This window comes from Helianthus annuus, chromosome 5 (genome assembly GCF_002127325.2).
Source record: "Helianthus annuus cultivar XRQ/B chromosome 5, HanXRQr2.0-SUNRISE, whole genome shotgun sequence".
NCBI lineage: Eukaryota > Viridiplantae > Streptophyta > Magnoliopsida > Asterales > Asteraceae > Helianthus > Helianthus annuus.
This window is the reverse complement of record NC_035437.2, coordinates 137,729,394-137,740,880: the sequence shown is the minus strand read 5'-3', so window position 1 is coordinate 137,740,880 and position 11,487 is coordinate 137,729,394. Positions and strand designations below refer to the sequence as shown.

At 37.5% G+C, this 11,487-nt stretch overlaps 1 pseudogene; it reads left to right on the top strand.

The window, feature by feature from the left end:
* Nucleotides 1-9,093: 9,093 nt before the first annotated feature.
* LOC110901211 lies at nucleotides 9,094-11,154 on the top strand (annotated as a pseudogene).
* Nucleotides 11,155-11,487: the final 333 nt, after the last annotated feature.

Genomic DNA, 11,487 nt, shown 5'->3' with positions numbered 1-11,487 from the left:
ATTCGTGTTTCGGGACCCTCGGGGTGCGCGAAAAGGGGTCGAAACGCTCAAAGAAACGAAATTCGGCATCGCACCTGTAGGTCACGTCGCCAACGCCCTTGCAGGCCATCACCGACGCCATGCTCTTTTTTAGCCAACACCTTAAGTTGCTGTCTACGCGGGTCCGATGCCGGAAACTAGTTTTTCTTTGTTTCCAAGGCCCCGCTAAGCTTCCTAAAGGTACCCCAAGCCTACTATAGAGTTTTGTAGGGTACAAGTAAGGACGGAACCCGTACGGAAGCTTGCACGAAGATGTAACATGTATGTTGATGCGTGTAAATGTGGATTTCATTATGTGTCTAAGTGATTCTCGTAGGAATGATTGTACTTGGATGTAAACACGTGTGAATGGACGGAACTAGTACATAAGCATGCTTATACACGGAAAATGGTATTCTTAACAAAGTATGGTACTTGAAAGAAATTGAATGGATATGATTGTATGCGTGTATATAAATAAGAATTCATAGTGAGTGAATGTAGTATGAACTTATAGGTGTATACGTGTGTATGGGAAACGTAAGTATGTGCTCGGATATATGAACGTGTATGTATGTGTTTATGTGAAGTTGTGGGTTTTCAGTATGTTTAAGGGTACACGTTGTTAATTATGTTATCGTTGAGAATGAAATGAAAAGTGCAGGTATGATAATATTGGGTCCAAGTGAGTTGATGTCGGGAAGTAGTGGATGAGTTTGGAAGGATGATCGAACAAGATATATTGTGTCGTTAGAATGCAATATGGGCCTTTAGCTATATGTTTATAATATAAGTATGATGTCACCATTTACTAACGTGTCTGTTGTTTATGGTGACCGCAGGTTACACGGATCATTACCACTTATCACGAAGGACAAGTGGGCAAAGATCGAGTTATAGACATGGATTGTACGGAAGGGTGGTCACTTAGTTTCAGGGGCGGACTCACGTTGATGGGTGGGTGGGCGGGCGCACCCCTTGAAAAAAAAGATTTAGTGTATTTTTTAAGCAAAAAACCTGACCGCACCCCTTAAAAATTTTCAGTCGCACCCCTTGAATTGTCTGATGTAGAGTGGCAGGGGAAGTGGGAATGGTTTCATCGAATTTTTTTCCGGCTATTGTATAGTTGCAGAGCCATTTGAGAAGTAGAAGATGATAGCTAAAGCTCTAGATTCTACCCACTAAAAAGCACTGAAAAGTTTTCTTTGATGTCAAGTCATCTCATTAATGTTTTTCCTAAATTAAAAACATAAAAAAACTAAAATAATAAAAAAAAAACTTTATGTCAGTCAACTCTTACTTTTTATTTAATTTAATTGATCTTATTTGGTTTATTTTATTGTTTTATTTAAATATTTTTAGTTCTAATAAAAGATTATCACACAATAATAAATTTTACCTCTACTAATTTAGTCCATCATAATTTAATTTATTTTGGAATTCTTTTATTACTTTTATAATAAAATAACTCTATTAAATTTATTGTATATAATATTTTTTGAAGTATTGATGTGAACCGATAATAGTAGCAAAGAGGGAAAGAAGAAGCTTGAAGCAATTTTCGTAATAACTATATTGACCAACTTCTCATAGTGACCCACCTCTTTCTAAGTTAACAGAGAATGTTACCATCTAGTGAAAGACAACTAACGGTTACAAATTTATTAATTTGTGTGTTCTTTGTGAACTATCCGAACCCGATCCAACCCGAATAAAACCAAACTTTTTTTAATACTTAGTGGTAGACAACCGACGACTACAAATTTCCGCCCCCCATGAAAAAAATTTCTGGGTCGGCCACTTAGTTTGTATTCGCATGTTATATTTGGTACATTAATTAAAGATGAATGATGTAATTCTTTTAAAGGAATCGTTTTAAATAAATGGTTTTCAAGTATGTTAGAACATTTATAAAGAAAGAAATTTTAAGGTCCGTATTTTCTGCTGTGACTTTTGGTTAAAACGTATTAGGGTCTAACATAATGTCATATTTAGTGATCGAGTTCATGGGTTCGGGATGCATGAATGGATACCGGGTGCGGCATGGATGGATGCTAATAACCCGAGACTTCATCGAATTCAGGTAACTTCCTCACATCTAATATGTATTCTTAAATGTTAGTACGACTGCTCAAGAGGATTTGTGATCGAGTTCTAGGGTTTTGAACAATGTACACATCGAAGGTTAAATATTTTCATTGATTGATATATTGAGTATGTGTGCCTGCAATTTGTGGAATGTGTTTAAACTTGAATATGTATTTGAATCAAAATTGAGTTCTGATGTTAGTTTCCAAATTACAGCCACGCAAGGGCATTTTTTTGACATTGGATGCATCAGCACAGAAGACAATTGGTTTGTGCTTAGCTTATAAGGCGATCATGTTGGCCTTGCTACAAAAGAAGTGGTAAACACACACTTCAAGCTTAGAGGAGGAGGGGTGGTGCGTTATTTTTCCGTGATAGGCTCCTATCACTCGTTATTTTTTTTTTGCACACCGCCGCCACCACCTTGGTAACGAGTGATAGGATTAACTCGTTTATTTTACGCGTTGAAGAATTATTAAGGTATGTGTATGACTTGTACATTGGGTATTAATACTTGTACATTGGAATCCCATCACTAGTGATGACCACCCCCACTACAATTCTATCACTAGTGATAGAATATTGGGTGATGACATGGCATGAGTTGATTGGATATTGGGAGTGATAGAATTCTATCACTAGTGACCACCCCCCTCCCCTTATAGAGTGGTTGTTTAATTGATATATTTAAACGTTGAATCTGTTTAATTTTTGTTTCCTTTATAATAAAAGTGTTGTTAATTAGTCATTAGTTGACTCCAAAATAGAGGGGGGGGGGTATCATTGCTGCTGGTATGACAACTAAAATGTGATTCTTTGTGCCAGGTACAATTTTTTTCCATTCAAAATCCATCTAATGACATTATCATATTGTTATCATTTATTCTGTCACCTCACAAGGACGTGGTCATCTATCGAAGTCATCATAGGTGAAGTTGGGTTCGTTCTTGGTAGATTTTGGAGCGGTTCGGGCTTCGATCAAAGTTGGGCAAACAGGTAAAGGCTGGTCGAACCAGGGGAGGACGGGCGTGAACTAATTTCCACCATCTAAATCAAATAAGAATGAAAGAAAGGTAATTTAGATATAATAAGGCTTCTTCTAGAAAGTCTTAGCCGATAATAATGTCTCCATTATTATAGGAATAGATTTGTGATAATTATTAGTTTATTGTATTGTATATCCTTTCCTTAGTCATGTATATCTCTTCCTATTTTTCTGATGTAATGGTGCCTATTTAAAGGGCCTTGTTTATTCAGTGAAATCACAGAAAATTATTTGACCATAAACTCTTTTATGGTATCAGAGCTACGGTTCTGATTTTCTTCTCAAACCCTAAAACCCTAGCCGGCGACTTTCTTTTTTTTCCGATACCTTCTCTTTTTTTTTCTTGGCTGGAGCATTGCAGTACCTCACGTTCACGCGTCCTGACATTTCCTATGCGGTTCAACAGATTTGTCTCTTCATGCATGATCCACGAGAACCGCACTTTACTTTCTTAAAGCGTATCATTCGGTATTTACAGGGCACCACAGATTACGGTCTTCATATCCACCCTTCGACTAATACATCTTTAGTTGCCTACTCTGACGCCGATTGGGGAGGCTGCCCGGATTCTCGCCGGTCGACTAGTGGTTATTGCGTATTCCTTGGTGATAACTTAATCTCCTGGTCCTCTAAGAGACAACCAACCATTTCCAGATCTAGTGCTGAGGCCGAATACAGGGGTGTTGCAAATGCTGTTGCTGAGGCCACTTGGATTCGAAATCTTCTTCTTGAGTTGCATACCCCATTACGACAGGCGTCTATTGTGTATTGTGATAACGTTTCAGCCGTTTACCTTTCAGATAATCCGGTACAACATCAGCGTACTAAGCACATCGAAATTGATATTCACTTTGTCAGGGAGAAGGTTCGCGTAGGTCATATTCGAGTGCTTCATGTTCCATCATCATTACAGTACGCAGACATTTTTACCAAGGGGATTTCGCGGCAATTGTTTCAGTCTTTTCGGTCCAGTTTGAACGTCTGTCCGACGCCCGTTCAAACTGCGGGGGTGTCTTAGCCGATAATAATGTCTCCATTATTATAGGAATAGATTTGTGATAATTATTAGTTTATTGTATTGTATATCCTTTCCTTAGTCGTGTATATCTCTTCCTATTTTTCTGATGTAATGGTGCCTATTTAAAGGGCCTTGTTTATTCAGTGAAATCACAGAAAATTATTTGACCATAAACTCTTTTAGAAAGGGGAGCAAATGTAAACAAGTGCACCCACCGCAACGAGCGGTTCAGGCTTCGATCAAAGTTGGGCAACAGAAAAAGAGCTTCTATTTTGGCTATTAAGGAGTCTTGCAAGTAATTCTTTTTTTTTTTTTTGTCTTTATTATTTCAGCTTATTTTAACTGTTGATGAGTGGTTGAAATATTTAATAGAAGTGACAAGGGACCACCAGCCACTACATCATATCTTTTGTTCTTAGTTCTTATATAGGGTTTACTCCTACGGTGTATGTTATGAAACTAACGTGACCTGCCCAAAGTTACATATCTTTACCCGAGTTTTGTTTTGACCCATTACACAAACTGGCTTCTTTACTTTATGTGTCTGTTTGTGATTGAGCCAGTGAAGCAAGTGAGGAAAGCAGAAGCCATGTTAAGGGAAAGGATGCTGGAAGCCTATTAGTAAATGCATATGCTTGGTAGACTTCTTTTACTTCATGCTTACATATTGTGTAATAAGCCAACTGAAACAAAAATGGTTATCTTGAGTTTTCAAATCCTGTATGTAGGAGGTTTTATACACCATTGTGGTTATTACAAGTAGGCTTTTTTCTACGAAAAATGGATACATGTGCACCAACTCACATTGGCTGGTGGTGCGTGGCTTAGCCCCAACATATTAATCTTCTAACAAATTCAAAGCCTCATAGGTTGGGTTGATTGATCTATACTGTATGCCAGTTTTGAGCTGTCTGTAGGCATGAATACCTTCAATATGTTTCGAGTCAAGTGGGTCGACCCATTAACATGTTATGTTGATTGTTTATAAATTGTTAATGTAATAGAATATGGAACGCTGCCCTATAATTGCAGCATGCCTATCACATGGCTCTTGGAAGCAATGGCGGAAAGGTATTCTTAAGTTATCACTGTCAAATTTGTAGTTTTAAAAAACTTATTTTTACTAATAGATATAGTCGACAATACGCAGCGTAAATCAATGCTGAATAAGACAGTGCAGCTGACTGAAGAAGCTCAACAAATGAAACCAAAGCTTCAAGGGTGGCTGTAGGGGTTCATTTTAAAGAGCATCAGGGCCCGGCTCATGGTTGCAGTATCACCATGTGCTTTGGCTGTGGCTCTCTTGGCTTATGCTACTGCAATCAGTGCCCGTGCCAAAAAGGTACCACTTTTTATGCATTTTGGATTGCACTAGAAATCACCTGTTTTAACATCAACCCTACCCATCTTGCCACCTGTACTTCTATTCGAGGTTTGAGAAATCATAGTCAACAAAATGATCTTCCTGCTGTTTATGTTGAAAGCATAGTTAAAATGAGCTTCCTTCTATTTTAACCTAAACCCTACCCATTTTGGTCCGTATATATAATATCTAGGTCGATTTGGGTTATCTATTTTACCTGTAACGTGTCAAATTGGTCAATTGTAAAGTTGGTTAAAATGGAACATGTAAAATGGGTTTAGAGTGACCTAGAGTGTATCTAACATTCTGTAAACATGTTTCTTGCTTATGTGGCATTTTTGTGATGAAGTTGCTTATCACTAATTACCATATTAGTCCATTGAAAATAAGTAAAATTACCAAGCTAGACCATCTTTTACTGAGGTGGCTTCCTACATCTTCGTTTTTTTTGGTTTTTAACCAAACTAGCCCATTTCAAAAATGTACTGTTACGAGATCGTGACGTTGTTGAGTATGATTACCAACACAATGCACCGACCTATGCTATTGTCTGGCATTAGCCCTGTCTGTAATCATATTAGAACAGTTGATTTTATTATAAGGTTCAAGAAAGAGGAGTAACCCGACCTGACCTTTTTGGGCTTTATTTAAAGTTTAAACGATCTGTTCAGACCCAAACATATTTTGACGTGCTATCCAGTCCGCGTACTATAAATATTGAATTCTTGGGGGATATATCATATACGATTTGGTCAATAACTTTGTTATTGACTTCCTTTTTGTTTGTGTACTAGCTAAAGGAATGCATTGATGCCTCTAAAGATTCAACATTCAACTGGTATGTTTCACATCTTATGTAGGGGTTATTGGGAAAAAAACCATTAATGTTGAAATCTTTTTATTAGATGAACATTTGACTTACATCATAATGTTAGAAACCAACTTATACAATTTCAATTGGTGCTAACAAACGTTTGTAGTGGCCATGTTTGGGGTTGTAACAAGAATATTTAAGATGAATTTTCAGATATCTTTGTTTAAAGATCCTTTCGCGTTCGAATGGGTACTTGTGCTCACTTTTATTTTCTGGCGCCATTCTATACAGTTCGCTTTGTAGTTTCTCAAGTTCAAAAGATTGATGCCTTGTAAATGGTCAATGAAATTGGGGAGATATCTCTAAGTCTGACTTGTAATTAGATTTAAAATAACTTCATCCACTATATTTGCTTTTATGGTGGTTAGTAGAGATGGAGGGAGCAGAGCTCAAAGACGGATGGCAGAGGCAGCGGAGGGTGAAGGTGACGTCGGTGACAGTCTTGGCGACGGAGGTGGTGACAAATGGGTATAACGGCTCACACACACAACCCCGACAACAACTAAGAGCCGACAAAACAAGCGCACCCGCCGCAACGCGCGGGCATTCCCACTAGTACTATATAAAGGAAATCTGATGCATAGTTATCAAAGGCGCGAAGCGCACTCAAGGCGCTTAGGCTCCGCTTAGGGCCTAGGCGATAGGCGCAAAAAAAGCGTGGACCTGAGGAAAAAAAAGCGCACTTAAATAAAAAAAATAAAAAAATTCATTAAAGCAATAAAGTACTCAAAACCAAAACAAAAATGTTCATACTCGCATTTAAAAAATCTCTGATAACAAAATACTCAAAACCAACATGTTAATATTCGAAAACAAATAGTTCATTAAAGTAATAAAAGAGTAAGCAAAAAAATACTACAATAAAGCCCTATAAATACTGCAGAAAAAGTGGAATTTACGAATTAATACAAACTGAATATTACTAAACGAGATTTTGATCTTTAGTGATATCATTTGTTAGTAAAATCCCTATAAATACTGCAGAAAAGGAGGATATTACGACTTAATAAAGAAAAATATTAAATATCAATAGGATTTAGGCTGTGCTATAATTAGCTTGGAAGCAAAAGCGCAATTACTGGGATTCGCCCAGAAAAAACGCCTAGGCGCCAAAAGCGCACGCTTTTGATAACTATGATCTGATGTACAAAAATGTAATTTTGCCACGCGTATAAGTTTTGAAGCAGCATTTACAAGAGAGTGCAAGCCCTTATAAAGGGAATTTGGCTTTATTTTTAAGACACCTAGGGTTAAAATTGGGATTTTGCAATAGGATTTGAATGACGCATTCAATGTCTGCTATAGCCACCTTTCACTTTTTTTCTTGTGTGTTCCCGAGTTAAAAATCCCTCCCCTCCCCTCCATGTCTTTCCAAATTGGAAAGACTATTTTATTTTCAGGCAAAAAGAACCTCATTTTCCCTCCCCTCCCCTCCCCTCCTCTGTCAAGTGGATCTCTGGAACACATATATCTCAATTGAAGCGAACGATTGAAGAAGCAAATCAATGATTTCAATCTAGATAAGCCTGAAGCGATCAATGCACCCTATTCAGGTTTGTTTCTACAAACCTCCCCAAAAAATGTTCTAATTGTGAGTATTATGAACCCAGGGCAGTGCTGTTGATGTGTGCCATGTTGGAAATATCTAAGAACGCTCGACTGATCGAATATATTCAACTTGGCAGGTTCTGGATCTTATATATATTATATATATAAAGAGAGAGAGAGAGAGAGAGAGAGAGAGAGAGAGAGAGAGAGAGAGAGAGAGAGAAAGTTATGTGAGAACAAAGGAAGAAGTCGATTTAGGGTGTTCGTCGTTGAGGGTTAAGGTTGCGAGTCGATTGCAATCCTGGTCAATATTCACCGTCACGTTCATAGGTGTTGAAGATTTGTGTTCCGGTAAGAAATATCATCGTCATATATCTCACTATCAGTTTGGCGGATCTGTGCCATATTTATGTTGATTTTTCATTTTCGGTTTCTTTTTTCTTCTGTAGATTTTGGATTTTATTGAGTTTGAGTTAGATGAATTGATAAAAGTAGCGCTTAGGATCAATAAGATGGAGACAACGACCTAGGGCTCGATTTGTTCAAATCTTGATGAGGTCTTGTTACTATTAAAGATAATTATTATTTGAATCTTAATAATCTATTAACTATGTAGAAGTATATTGCAGATTTGGGGTTGGAGACTTTAGTTGGGCAGAATTTTGAGACTGTAAGCTATAGATATGTCTCAATGTGAACTTTGAAACTGGAAGGTGGTCTTTAGTTAGTTTACTTTCTTTACATTCCTCAACAATTGTTATATGATTCGAATTTGTTTGGTGATGGTAATATTCCGTGGAAATATGATGGTAAATGAACAGAAAAAGTAAATTATAAAAAATGTCAAATATTGATGAGAATTCATGATTTTGTGCATTTCAAATCTTTAGATTTATCACATGTTTACTAAAAATGTTTTTTTTTTTCTAATTTTTTATTGGTTTATTATGGACCTCCAGTTATGGACCTCTCTTCGTGTCACACATTTAGAAAAAAATATTACAGATGCCACAATTTTTTAGGTGACTTTCTTGTCTCTATAAAGTCTTGTTATCGAGTAAATTAAGTCGACTCTTTGTCCAATACGTAATCATTTTAATGCAGGCGGCCTTCCAAAAGAAGGGCTAAGAATTGAGGACATGCGTGTAAGGGAGTTCTTTTCCTTTTCGGGAGATATTGTTTATGTTGACACACCAAGGTTATTGTACCAGATAAGTTTTATGTTCTGGGATTTTATATATGTTATGTAGCGCGTCAATACCGTTGAGTAGAAATAAACTTATTCGAAGTAAATGCATAAATATAAGAACATTATGGTATGCATATGAAAGAAGCCCGTTCACCACACTCTGTCACAACCGAATTTAACAAGCTCTTTGGGAGATAGAAGCCTGCTCATCATATTTTAGAGGGCGGAAAATGTAATGTTCATCTCATCTTTCATAATATCTGTTTTTACAATGAATCTAATAGGTTTGTTTCTAAATTGATTTTTTTGGTCGTTTTCAAGCTGCTGATGTGCTCTTGTGGAGGAACAAAAAGATATCAGCAAGTGTCTTATTTGGTGCTACTGCAGTTTGGGTGCTTTTTGAATGGCTTGACTACAATTTTATTCCTTTGGTATGCTTCGGTCTTGTTATATATATATATCATTGGCCAGTTTATTATGTCACGCCTTTTGAACAGGTACTCTTTTGTGTAGTTTCTGTATTAAGTAGAAATCTTTTGTACTAAAAATTTGAATATTTAAAGACTAATTTCACTTGTGATCTTTATTCGTTAACAGGGCCCCACAAAGTCTTCGTCTGTCAGATGAACTATTCGTTATGGAAGCTAAAGTTATTTAATAAACCTGGAGGGACTAAATATGCCATACGTTGAAAATGGAAAATTCATCATGATAACTATTGGAAGATGAAGGACTATATGTGAATAAAGGATGAAAGTTGAAATTAAATCAACATGTAAAGTTGAATTTGAATCAACATGTCATGAAAGAAGAAAAAAACAAAAAGCACGCGGGTGTTAAATATATTCGTTGACCGAACAATAATGTTGACTGCATATATTTTCTTTGTTTTGGGCGGTTTGGAAGGTCATGAGAGCATGCCAAAGCCTAGATAGTGGTATTTCTATTTGAGGCCAATTGTGATACTTAGGGAGCCCGGTCCAGGAGTTGACCCAATCAGAAACCCTAAAGTTTTACCAACCGGAAAGAACTTACACGCTTTGGACCCACAAGCAATCCCAACCACAGCAGTGATGCAGAGTGCTATGGTGGTAGTGGATCGGCTGCTCGAGAGACAGAAGGCTGATAATGGAGGAAAGTTCCCAGAGACGGTTGCATTGGTCTTGTGGGGAACAGATAATATCAAGACGTATGGTGAGTCCATGGGATAGGTTCTTTGGATGATCGGTTGTAGGCCGGTTGCAGACTCGTTGGGACGAGTCAACCGGGTGGAGCCTGTCAGTCTTGAAGAGCTCGGAAGGCCTAGAATCAATGTTGTTGTCAACTGCTCCGGAGTCTTCAGGGATCTCTTCATCAATCAGGTACCATAACGATATACTTTAAATACATTTTCTGGTTTTCATTCGTCTATATTTCTCTAATGCTATTTATATGTGATATATTCTCACAGATGAACCTCCTGGACCGGGCAGTGAAGATGGTTGCCGAGCTGGACGAACCATTGGAGCAAAACTACGTGACAAAACACACAGGCTGAGACTCTTGGTGTCGATGTTAGAGAAGCAGCGACCTGTATCCTCTCCAATGCATCTGGCTCCTACTCATCAAATGTAAACCTGGCAGTCGAAAACTCAACATGGAACGATGAGAAACAGCTTCAACAGATGTATTTGAGCAGAAAGTCATTCGCATTCGACAGCGATTCTCCAGATGCCGGAATGAGGGAGAAATGAGAAGTGTTCGAGATGGCGTTAAGTACAGCCGAAGCCACTTTCCAAAACCTCGACTCGTCAAAGATTTCTTTAACCGATGTGAGCCACTACTTCGATTCTGACCCAACTAACCTTGTCGGGAGCTTGCGTAAGGACGGGAAGAAACCAATCGCCTACATTGCATACACAACCACAGCCATGGAAAATAATTCATATGTAGTGTTTTGACTTTGCAAAATGCTCAATATGGAAAATAATTGCTTGCGCAAGGACGGGAAGAAACCAATCTTTTTTTCTCAGTTTAAGGTCCAAAAGAGAGAATTCATGATAAAAATGATTGCAAAAAAAGTTAAAAATATTATACATTTTTAAGACAAATGTTTGTGGCTCATCATATCAACTCGTATTTCGTGAAACCCGTCACGCAACGAGTGCCTAAAAACATAAAACCCGCGACAACGTGCGGGCATTCCCACTATAAATAAATTACTATGATATATCCACCGATTCTCTTTAAAAGTATAATTCATTATATTAAATTGATATATATAAATTAAGGAGTATGATATACATAATAATCTATTTAAATACATTCCCTCAACATTCAAATGCATATCCCGCCACACACACTT